At 41.8% G+C, this 12,583-nt stretch overlaps 1 long non-coding RNA gene across 1 annotated transcript; it reads left to right on the forward strand.

Moving 5' to 3' along the window:
• Nucleotides 1–1,108: 1,108 nt before the first annotated feature.
• On the forward strand, nucleotides 1,109–4,909 carry LOC125510830 (uncharacterized). The gene is made up of 3 exons (XR_015602175.1): nucleotides 1,109–1,608; nucleotides 2,167–2,524; nucleotides 3,380–4,909. It is a non-coding gene; the product is annotated as an uncharacterized LOC125510830 (long non-coding RNA).
• The last annotated feature ends 7,674 nt before the right edge of the window (nucleotides 4,910–12,583 follow it).

Consider the following 12,583-nt stretch of genomic DNA (forward strand, 5'->3'; position numbering starts at 1 on the left):
GAGCTACTGAGCAAGTGGGTCGTCAATAATCTTCAGTGGAGTCCCCATTCGATGGCTTGTAGTAGGTACCACGCTCTTTGCAGTAGATGATGTGTTGATAGAGGGATTTCTCTGCTTGGTGGGGTCGCCATTGTTTCGTCCTTCCGAGCCACCGTCTAGGCCGGCCATGCGTGCTCAGGGGTGAGCAGTTCTGCCTACCAACGGCATGGCATCCTATGGTCCAGGACGAGAGGGCAATGGGCCTCTTTGGTGGCGGAGGTGGATGGAGGCTTTGCAGTGGTGGTTCACGGAAGGTGACAATGTGGTCGTCCTCCGGCGGCGAGTAGTGTTCTTGCCTTCACCTTATCAATGGCAAGGTGTGGAGCTCAACGAGGGCTTCAATGCTCAAGCCTTTTCTTGGTGCATTTGAATCCCATTAGCCGTTCTATAGCATCGTGTATCTTTACCCTTTTTTCCCTTTGTTTCCTTTTTGTTGTATGCTCGGATGTATTGCGATGGTGGTTGCTTTATAATATAAAGCAGGGGAAACCCTTTTTCGTCAGTTATGTCCACTAGTACACATATCACATCATGTTAAATGCTTTGTTTAATTGGTGATCCAATCTTATTCATGCATTGTTTGTTAAACAATGGACCACCGAAACTACGACATGTTTAGTTTGCAACTTCAACTATTGACTCTTCTTACTCTACTGACCGTTGCTCCTACGACTACAAGAAACTTGTTAATCCATGACGGATTTGTGGTGACGTTCTCGTAGACCGTCATGAAAATCGTCACATACTAGCAAGCAACAAATGGGCCTCAAAATGGTAGCTCCTTTATGACAGACATTCAGGGACCGTCATGGAAAATGTCATGGAATGGCTTACTAGGCCCAGCCATTTACACCCTCATCCACGACTTGGACCGCCACAGATGGCTCCTACTGATGATGTGTCGTGTGGTGCCCTTTGTTTGGCCCGCATGTCAGTCAGATGCAAGAAGGTGTATATAGAAAAGAAAAACAGAGACCGGAACTGTGAGAGAGCACGCACGAAGCAAAATTTTAAGTCACCAGCGCGGGGAGTGAAAATTTTCGAGCTGGCCCATTTAACAGAGCCCATACCAGCCTAACCCTAATTACCCTTCTCCCTCCCTCGTGCCGCCGCCACTTCTCCTTCCTCCTCGCGCTGCTCCATCTCGGCGGCGCCAGCGCCGAACCACCCCACGTCGGGCTACTCCCCACCTATCCCAGCCCGAACCCCCCAGTCAACCCCACGCCATGCGCATCTCCATTCATATCGCCCCATCGAGCTATGGCAACCCAATCCTACCCCTAGATCTGAGGCGGCAGTGGTGGTGGCGGGACCAACTGCCAGATTTGGACGTCCCTGAGGTCGCTGGCGGCGGGCACTGCCCAACTCCATCTGGCGGCGAGCGGAGCTGAGGTACAGGAGGCGGAGACAACGCCACAGATCCAGAGTACATCGGTGACCCTTTTGGCTGGGTCCAATTGTCCATCAGCCGCGCCACCGTCGGTACCCTCATCGTCGCGGCCGTCTTCTCCAACCATGGTGTGCAGTATCCACGCTTCGCGGTTGACCTTCTCCGGCCGGCAAGACCCAGTACGTACCTCTGCACCGTCCCGTACCCTCCCTTTCCCCTCTTCTCCTCTCATGGATGGATGTTGTTGTTCCTGGTAGAGGATGGTTGCAGGCCTCATTGGCCAGGTTGAGTTGGTACAGGCATAGTATCTGGGCGTCTGCCTTGTCTACCATTAAAACGAACAGCAGAAGACATGAGCACCACTTCCTGGGATGCTCGTTCGCTACTGGTTGTTTATGATTTGTAGACGTAGGTTGTTCTGCTTCCTTCCTAATTATAGATTTGTGCAGCACATTCATTTTTTGTGCTGGAAACAAAAGGTATTAGGCAAATTTCCATTCTTCTTAGAGTTCAAACATTGCTTTGTAGTTGTGCACTGCTAATTCAAAGAGTCTGACGTATGTTGTCTGATTGTTTATCTAGTAATTGCCTGGAACATTTATCCTGGGAGCTTTTATAATTGAGAAACTCATACCATTCTATATCTAAATGAAGAAAAATCTATATTTGCAGATTCTGTTGGTTCATGCTATTTCTTATCTGTCGTTTTTCTTTGCATGTACTTTGTTGAGAAAAAGTGCCATGGATGCCACATCCTGTGGTTCTGCGTAAAGATGGGCCTCCTCCTCCTCCTGTGCTCCACTGTGTCCATGGCGCTCACCCCGTATGGTACCGCCTCTCCAGTTCCCAATCCCACCCCTAAATCGGTGGATGGATCTCCATGGATGCTCGGGCGCGGAGGACCTCCTCCCATAGGATCCACAGATGCGGCGCACCCTACAGCCGCTGGTCTGGGACGAGGGCGGCCACTGCGGCTTGTCCTGCTCGACGATGGTGGCGGCGAATGCGTGTGTTGTTCCTCATCCTCAAACTCCAAGGAGGAGTGCCAATACAACATAAGCACGCCCCGCCACTGAACAATGGCCATGGCGCTAGGTAAGGTTGTGCTGCTATGCCTATATTGCCCGGAGTAAACATTTGATGTGACAAATTGCTTGTCCTGGATATGGTCAGCCTATAGCTTGGTAATCTTGTTTTTAATTTTAGGGAAAAATTGTTTCTTGTGCTATCAACTATGTACTTTAATTTGTTATTGGGCATGCCAAATATTATCAAGATCGGTTTCTGTATTTGTTTCTACACATGGACAAAATACTCTTTTAACAAATAGTACAATTGATTGCTGATTCACTTGGAGCCACAGATTCGTACTGCCAGCATACTTGATTGAGGATGCAATTCTTCCTTTTCAGTTTTTAAGAAGCGAATGTACTTGCTGATAATTTCTGTTGCTATGGTGCTAGTGCACAACACCAAGATCTTACATTACATTTTTATTATGATACCGTTGCAAATGAAATGGCTCCGATAACAGTCAAGTGCTTGCTAGTTGTACTTGTACAAACAAATGATCTCCAAATCCACGAGGCTGGCCAACCGACTGGCACCAAATTCACACCCTCATAGGTATCTGGTACTTGTGCTACTTTTTATTGGCCGGTGTTAGTTTCTATAAAGTAGCTAATTGTAGACAACGTTGGATGCTTAGCCTCTAGTTATAAGGATTACCTGTTGCTGCTTTTGCTACCTGTTATGTTCCATGAATGAATGGTTATGCTGCTATCTAGCATCTGGCCTCTGTTTCTCGATTTCTTGGACAATGTTTTCTCTCTCTTGAGAATCATCGTATTTTGGAAAGGTTGCTTGTGGTGTCAAATACAACTATTTATTAGTGTCAATTTTTGTGCTACTAATGCCCACAGCCTTCCCCACCCATCCAACGGTGTACAGGACGTCCTCCTCATCGAAGCGTCCATCCCTGACGAGCTCTCTTTGCTGGAGGAGGTGGAACAGCAAGTCTAGCACCTGCTTGGCCCCTGTGTCCTATCGCGCATGGACAAGCTCACCAATGGCTGCGTCTTCCTTCCCTCCTACAGTAGTAGTGAGCTTCTCCCCTCGCCCCACTTTCCCCCCAAATTTGGATGACAGTTGCAATCTGAATACAAATCATGTTTTTCTTCAGTTTAGAGGTGGATTCACTTTCTGAGATGAACGTATGAGCTTGATTAGTTGCTGATGGTTTTGTGGGTCTGATTCTCTTGCACTATTACACATAATTTAATTAGGGCAAGCTAATGCTAATCCACATAATATGATTTTGCTACTTTTTTTCTAACCATTGGTCTTCATGATACATCAATTATCACTTCTTTTCATACCAAGGGCTTGGGTAATCCGTTTTGATGGTTGAAATGAAGATTTTAATCATGGTAGTCTGCTTTCTCCATCTTAGGTTCACAATGTGGATGCATCACAATATCATTGATTGTTGTACGAGAAGCTAGTATTATTTTTGTTGTTGTTGGAAGGTACTTGTGATATTATTATTCTCCTGCAGCATAATAACGTTATTAAGAGGAAAAAGGGTTTGTTTCCTTTCTGTTTTGATGTTTGCCTTTGTTACCAAAATAAAAGTATTGCTTATGTTATTTATTTCTTACAGTGGGTACGAAAGTGCCTTCCCTTGCCTTACTTTGTATACTTTTATATTTCACAACTCATTAGAGACTGATAGTAGGAATTTCAGAATTTCTCATAGCATGACTCAAATTTAGTGGTGATAGTCTGGAACTTCATGTCAAATAAGCACAGTGAAGGTTACTGCCAACTCTATTGATCTATATATGCTCATCATTCCTTTTTGTTGCCGTCGGTTGTTTCTTTTGCACTATTTTGCATTGCGGGAGTGAAAAAATATAGGACTTGATAATGTGTACTCCCTCCCTTGCTAAATATAAGTCTTTTCATGAATTTTAACATGGACTACATACGGAGCAAAATGAGTGAATCTACACTTTAAAATAAGGCTATATTTATTTGTATATAGTACATATTCAAATCTCTAAGAAAACTTATATTTAGGAATGAAGGGAGTAGTAAGTTACTTCTAGTTTAACCTACTGGCTATAATATTATATATTGTGACATAGTTTTTATCATGTGGCAAATATTGGTTTATGGGAGCATTTTCAACAATGAAGACATGTGTTCTCATGACTTTGGTGTGGAGGGGTGGATCAAATGGCTAGGAATGTGGGACGACCAGTGATTGATGTTTGACGAGCGTTGGGCCTTGCTTGATGGGGGCGACGTTGGTTGTAGAGTAGCATAGTGTTCTTTGAGATATGCTTGTAAAATTAATAATTTTGGCTCTTTTTTTGCTCATGTACTGGTATTTTCTAGTGTGTTTATGTAATCTTCTTTTTTTAATGACATGAGCATATATTTTTTGTCAAATTATTATTGGCTTAAATTTCCATGGACGAAGTGAAAAGAGACATGGGCTAATGTCCTGAATTGAAATTAGTGGGCTGTGCCATAATGGATTGAAATTCTAATGTTTGGGTTGATTACTATATGGGCCGACAATCTTGGACTGAGCTAAAATTTAGTGGGCCAAAAAATTTGATGGGCTGACTACTACATGGGCTGCCACGTCAGATCCATGTCAGATGATGACGTGGTACACATGTTAACGCCGTTATGAGCATGTCAGTTAACTACCATCCATGACGGCTAGGAACCGTCATGATCCGTGACGGTTTTGGATGGTCCGTCAAGGAGCGTGCAGTGGTCAAATTATGACGTGATATACATGACGGATTTCAAATCCGTCACGTATGCCCCTGCATGACAGTTTTGTGCATATCGGTGACGGATTGGATCCGCCACGTATTAACAGATTTCTTGTAGTACTCTGGCTGTCTTCTACTCCACTCTTATGCCATTTTGAGGAAGCAATAGTGTGACCTTTTTTTTCTAGGGTGGAATGGTGATTGGTGGAGGGCGATAGGATGATGAGATAAAAGGATGGTGGTCTACTCGTCGGACGTTTTGAAGAAGCAACACAGACGTCACATTTTTTTCTTTTACGAAAAGGGGGATTCCCAGGCCTCTGTATCAGAACGATGCATACAACCACCTTTATTGCTAAGCAAAAAGGTTTGAATAGGTCTTAAAGTCGCAAAAAATAAGAAGAAAAGATGCTCCCAAAGAGCAAAATTACAAAAAGAAAGCTAGAACCGGCTGGCAAAAGAAAGATAGGAAAACTTATTGTCTATCTTATTACATGACCGCCATCCAAACCGGTTGAAAATAGTCCGTGCTACCATCTCCCATCGGATAGATCCAGTAACCAAACGCTCCCTGGGCTCCGTCAGAGTGAGTAGCGACCACATACGGATCAACGCAGTGGCTCGGAAGATAACCTGCAAAAAATGAGCATTTGTTGTTCTGTTAAAGACCAAGTCATTTCTGCAATTCCAAATAGCCCATAATAAAGCGCATACTCCTACACGAATGTGTCTCGCTGTTTGGGGCTCAATCCCATCAAGCCACGTCCCAAATAGCATGTTGATATTATTCGGAGGAGTAATATTAAAGACTACGTGAACTGACTACCAAAGAATTTTTGCCAAAGGGCAATCAAGAAAGAGGTGTTTGATGGATTCATCCCGATCACAAAAGCTACATCTAGTGGATCCATTCCAGTTGCGTTTTGTCAAGTTATCCTTAGTTAAAATGACTTGTTTGTGCACAAACCACATAAACACTTTAACTCTCAAGGGTACTTTGACATGCCAAACATGTTTCGAAGTAGGAATAGAGCTAGAGTTAATAACATCCAAATACATGGATTTGGCCGTAAACTCTCCATTCCTAGTTAGTTTCCAACACAACTGATCGGGTCGTTGAGTAAGATGAACATCCATCAATCTTCTCACAAGATGGACCCAAGCTTCCCAACGATTTCCGGCTAGCGCTCTCCTGAAGTGAATATTGAGAGGCGTGGAATGACATACTGTCTCAAAGGTTTCGTCTCTCCGCTGAACAATGCTATATAGAGAAGGATATTGAAGCCCGAGGGGCGTGTCCCCTAACCAAGTATCCTCCCAGAATCTCGTAGAAGTACCGTTACCAATCACAAACTTTGTTTGATTAAAGAAGACTGATTTAACTCTCATCAGTACTTTCCAGAAAGGCGAGTCCATCGGCCTCACTGTCACCTGGGATAAAGTTTTGGAATGAAGGTACTTATTACGCAGAATCTGTGCCCATGTAGCCCCGGTCTCACCAGATAGCTTAAACAACCATTTGCTGAGAAGACATTTATTCTTCACCTCAAGATTTTCGATACCTAGACCCCCTTGGTCCTTCGGTCGACAAATAATGTCCCATTTAGTGAGTCTATACTTCCTCTTCACATCATCACTTTGCCAGAAGATGCGGGACCGATAGAAATCAAGTCTTTTCCGAACTCCAACTGGTACCTCGAAAAAAGACAAAAGAAACATGGGCATGCTCGTGAGAACCAAATTAATGAGAATAAAACGGCCTCCATATGATATCAATTTGCCCTTCCAGCAGCCCAGTTTCTTCTTGAAATGATCCTCAATGCACTTCCATTCCCTATTTGTTAGCTTACGATGGTGAAGTGGTATACCCAAATATGTAAAAGGTAAAGCCCCCAATTCACATCCGAACAATTGCTTATATGGCTCTTGTTCCTCATTGGCTCTTCCAAAACAGAACAATTCGCTCTTGTGGAAATTAATCTTTAGTCCGATCAATTGTTCAAATAAGCATAACACCAGCTTCATGTTTCTCGCTTTTGCCAAGTCATACTCCATAAAAATGATAGTATCATCGGCGTACTATAGGATAGAAACACCTCCATCAACTAGATGAGGTACCAGACTACCTACTTGACCAGCATCCTTAGCCCTTCCTATTAGAATTGTCAACATGTAGACTACAATGTTGAACAGAATAGGTGACATCGGATCTCCTTGTCTCAGGCCCTTATGTGTTTGGAAATAGTAACCTATATCATCATTCACTTTAATTCCAACACTCCCTTTTTGCGTGAAAGATTCTACCTGTTGTTTCCAGGCTTGATCAAATCCTTTCATACGCAAAGCCTGTTGAAAAAATGGCCATTTGACTTTGTCGTACGCTTTTTCGAAATCCGCTTTGAAAACAACCCCATCTAGTTTTTTCGTGTGAATTTTATGGAGCGTTTCATGAAGGACCACAACCCCTTCTAGGATGTTTCTGTCCGGCATGAAAGCAGTTTGGGATGGTTGCACCACAGAGTACGCAATATGTGTGAGTCTATTTGTACTACCTTATTGAAAATTTTGAATACATTAAGAAGACAGGTCGACCTAAACTGCTCAATTCTCACGGCCTCTGTTTTCTTAGGTAGCAAAGTAATAGTTCCAAAATTCAGATGAAACAATTGAAGCTGTCCAGAGAATAAATCATGGAACATCGGTAAGAAATCCCCTTTAATAATATGCCAACATTTTTTATAAAACTCCTCTGGAAATCCATCCGGCCCCGGAGCTTTATTATTCTTCATTTGAGAAATAGCTTCAAAAACCTCTTTCTCCAAAAACGGGGCAGTCAAAATATCGTTCTCATCCGCAACAAGTTGAGGAACATCCTCAATCCGAGACTTATCCAGGGACACGAAATTATCCTCCAGAGGCCCAAAAAGCTGCTTGTAGTAGTTGGTAATGTATAATTTTAGGTTCTCCTGTCCTAAGATCGTCCCCTCGTCTTGCTCAAGCTGAAAGATTCTTATCTTTCTATGCTTGCCGTTGGCGATCATATGAAGGAATTAAGTGTTGGCGTCCCCTTGGACAACTTTGCGAACCTTAGCCCGCAATGCCCACTTCAATTCCTCTTCTCGCAGGAGTTCTTTCAATCTCATCTCCGCGTCTACATTAGCATGAAGTTCCGAGGAATCAAGGATTGTGGACTCGGCTTTTACATCTAAGGCCTGAATAAGAGTAAGGAGCCTTTCCTTTTCAACCTTATAAATCCCACTAGGTACAACTGTGGAACGTGTGATACATCCTGTAGGCCTAAGTCACCACTCATGTAAATTATGGAAGCTTCCACTTATTATAACTTTTTTGCCTCTTAATCTATACGATCATAGACATGAAAGTTCGATATAGTGCTTCTAAACAATGGTTCTGTAGGTAAATCAACGCGGGCTCAATATTGCTAGTGTATATATGTGAACCATCAGAAGACATCGCTAACAAAACTCTAAAATTTTGGGCAATATAAATATCCACACTATGTAACTTGTCATTCGTTTGGTTTTACTATTCTGCCTCTCTCTCTCTTTCTCTCTCTCTCTCTCTCTCTCTCTCTCTCTCTCTCTCTTTCTCTCTCTCTCTCTCTCTCTCTCTCTCTCTCTCTCTCTCTTTTCTTGCCAAATAGACTTTGAAACATGATAATACTTGAGCCTCAGCCATGCCATGCAGAAATTAGGTTTCTATTGGACTAGCGACATGACTTTATCCATTAGATAAATGTGCAAAACTGTTAATCTAGTAAAAGATGCATCTCTACCTGCATGGGGCTATATCACACTCTCTCGGTAGATGTTGAAGTGTTTTCGATATCATTGTGATCCCTAGATCGAAACATGTCGTTTTCAACTAAAATGATGTATTTACTAATATCAATTTCATATATCAGTGTTGCCAAAAGTAAATTTATAATAATGGTGAAATTGCATGCATGTATCCTCGGAGGGGGTAGTAGTTCGTGAAGTTCTTTAGCTAACTATTTCCAACACATTTATCACTATTTAACAACAAAAAGAGGATTTCTTTTGCTAAATATTATCACAAAAGTATTTCACGTGGAGCTGTGAAATTGAGAATCACCGCATTACATTCGAAATCGCATGCGCAGGACGACAAGAGGTTGCCTAGCAGGCCCCACACTTCTCTAGAAGGCACTAGTACCTACAGTGCAGCATGACATTTGGACTACACATTACTTTTACTTAATTTTCTATTTCACAGGGATAAACATTAGCCCTCGGCCTATATTGTTGTTATAACAATAAGTTGTGTGCTGACTGCGTCCATCATCGTAATGCAAAGGTTGGAAGTATCATAAGGTATTTCTTGCAAAAATAAAAGGCTAAGGTAATTCGTCGTTTGTCAAAAAATGGCGCATCATCTTAACGGAGTGGTCGGAAGTTCAATGAAGTTTTTCCTTGTAAAAGAGAAACATTCTACGTGTTTTCTGTATGTCTGTATTGGAGGGCTCCATATTGAGTTGATTGAAATATTAAGCCATCAAGGAAAATGTAATTCACACGATACGAATTTTCTTGTTTCGATGTTCACTAAACTGTCCCATGGAATCATAGTGAGGTTTTAATATTAAGTCCTTTTTGGATGAGTAACTATGAAATTGCATGGTAACATGAGTACGAAAATAATTCTTTGTTCAATATGCATCAAAACAAAATTTGTACAATGTGTGACTCTAACTGAATAATTATATAGCAATAGTGAGTGCCATCAGGGCTTCCATCATCCACAATAATGATTTAAAAATGGCGCTGCTACAGAAGAAAACTTGCATCATCACTTAAAGTTCTGTAAAACTAATGCAATATCCTTGCCATTTGAAATAAACCAACATAGATAATACCAATACGCAGTAGCAACGAAACATGTCAACAATAACATGTCGTACCTAAAATGAGGTACTTCAATCTCAAAATATGATATTATACTTTTATCAACCAGTTAACATAAAATTAGCTCTTTCAGCGGAGCACGGCGCCCCTAGTATTTGGCAGCTCCACATGATGAGCTGTGCTAGGGATCATATCTAATGGCCTAAATCCACTAGTAGAAAACATGGCTTTGGTTCGGGCCTGGCCAGTCCATTAGTCCCGGTTCAGCCACGAACCGGGATCCATGGGGGCATACGTCCTGGTTTGTGAGCCCAGCGGGCCGGCCGGGGCGTTGTGGGCATTGGTCTTGGTTCGTCTGGACCCATTTGTTCCAGTTCCTGGCATGAATCGGGACCAATGGGCCTCGCTCCTGGCCCACAAACATTGGTCCCGATTCGTGGCTCGAACCGGGACAGAAGGGGGAGCTTTAGACCCGGTTCCAGCCACGAACAGGGACAAATGAGTTGCCTATATATATCCCATCGCCGCAGCAGAGTGCTCCACAGTGCTCTATTTTTTCTGGCTGGCGAGGGAAGGGCATTTGGGTGCTCTAGCTCACCTCCTATGCACATGAGGTGTTCGATGAAATGCCTGAGCCACACTAGTTAAGCTTTCTCCTCTCGAAGCCCGACCTCCAAGCTCCATTTTCCCTGAGATTTGCATAGTTTTAGCGGTCCGTCACGTCCCGTTCCAGTCTTCACCGCCGTCGATCGCCCGCGCCGATCTCGTCGCCGACACCACCGTGATGAGCCTCTTGTTCTTATCTTCTTTCTGAAAGAAAAGAATTCTTACTTTAGATAGATACTTGTCTAATTTTCTTACTTTTATTGTTGCTTGTTATTATATAATGCGATGGTTTTGGTATTCGACCCCGTCGGCCCTCATCCTGTCTATGATTCGGAGGTGGTATATATAATATCTTTTTATAATTATTTGGTTCATTTATTGTTTATGACAATTATGCCCACCAATGTGACATAGATTTTATTTGTGTAGGAGGTAGTTGAACCAAAAATTCCAACTGACCCTATTGTCGAGAGGCTAAATTTAGTTGAAGAAGAAAACAATTACTTGAAGGAAAAAATAAAAAAATTGAGGAGGAGAAGATGATATTGGAGTTTCATGTTGCGGATCTCGTCGATGATCACAAGATCAAGATGGATGCAATGCGGTTGAAAATTAGAAAGATTAGAAAATATGCCATTCATATCCATGTGAATCTGTAATGGTTTTTGACACAAATAATTATATATAATGCACACAGTGCATCCAGTTTTTCCCGTAACCCTCTCAACTTTTTAGCACATGTTATGTGTGTGAAATGATGATACCATGCCAACTTTCAACATTTTCAGAGTTCATTTGTAGTGTTTTTCAATTTCAGAGTCATTTAGTGCAAAAAATGAACTAATAGCAAAAATAATGAACTTAAAATAATCAATTAAAATATTATGTTATGATCAACTAAAGCAAAACTATAATATTCTTCAATATCAAAAACAATCAACTAAAAAGTTTTTATAAAACTCTAATAGCAAAAGAAATCAACTAAAAAGCTTTTACAAACCTCTAGTATTTTTTAAACTAAAATTATATAAAATTTATGCAACTAAAAGCATGAAAGAATTATCAAAACATGAAAAGCAAAAAGAATTATCATAAAGAAGTTTTTGTTGGAAACTTTAGTAGAAAAAAATTTCATAAAGATATTTTTTGATAGAAACTAAAATAACAAAATCTGTTTTTGAATATAATGATAAAACATAGTAATATTAAATAGCAGGAAGAAGAATCACTCAAAATATATTTTTATAGTGAAGTTATTCACAAACTAGTGATTCTTCACACAAATTTCAAAGAATTCAAATTTAAACTATACAAATTTGGAAACTAATGGAACTAACAGAAAGTTTATAATTATTCTAACCTAAAAGAAAAAAGAATAAAAGAATAAAGCAAAAATCAAAAGAAAATAAATAATTCAATAAACAAAAAAATACTGGAAAAAATAAAAAAATGCCGCCTACTGGGCCACACAACCTGCATACAAGTAGAAACCCATCTGTACATGGGCCAGGATGCAGGCCTGCAGGCCCAATAGGCCCAACATGGTAGTGACAAGGGTAGGCAAGTACTGCGTGCATATTAGAGAGGAGCTCAGCACCTGAGCCGCAACGCAGCTTATAAACAGGTATTGAGCTCTCTCAGCTAGCGAGATGGGACTAAACTCCCACCACACCACCGGTGTGCCATCCTTTGGTCCCGGTTGGTGCAACGAACCGGTACGAATACCCCCCATTTGGTACCGGTTCATGCCACCAACCGGGACCAAAGGTCTTTGTTTCCCGCCCTTTGGGATGCCGAAAAGAGACCTTTGGTCCCGGTTGATGGCACGAACCGGGACCAAAGGGGGATATTAGTCCCGGTTAGTGCTA

The sequence above is a fragment of the Triticum urartu genome, chromosome 4A, assembly GCF_056163025.1.
Source record: "Triticum urartu cultivar PI428250 chromosome 4A, HENAU_Tu73, whole genome shotgun sequence".
Taxonomy (NCBI): Eukaryota; Viridiplantae; Streptophyta; class Magnoliopsida; order Poales; family Poaceae; genus Triticum; species Triticum urartu.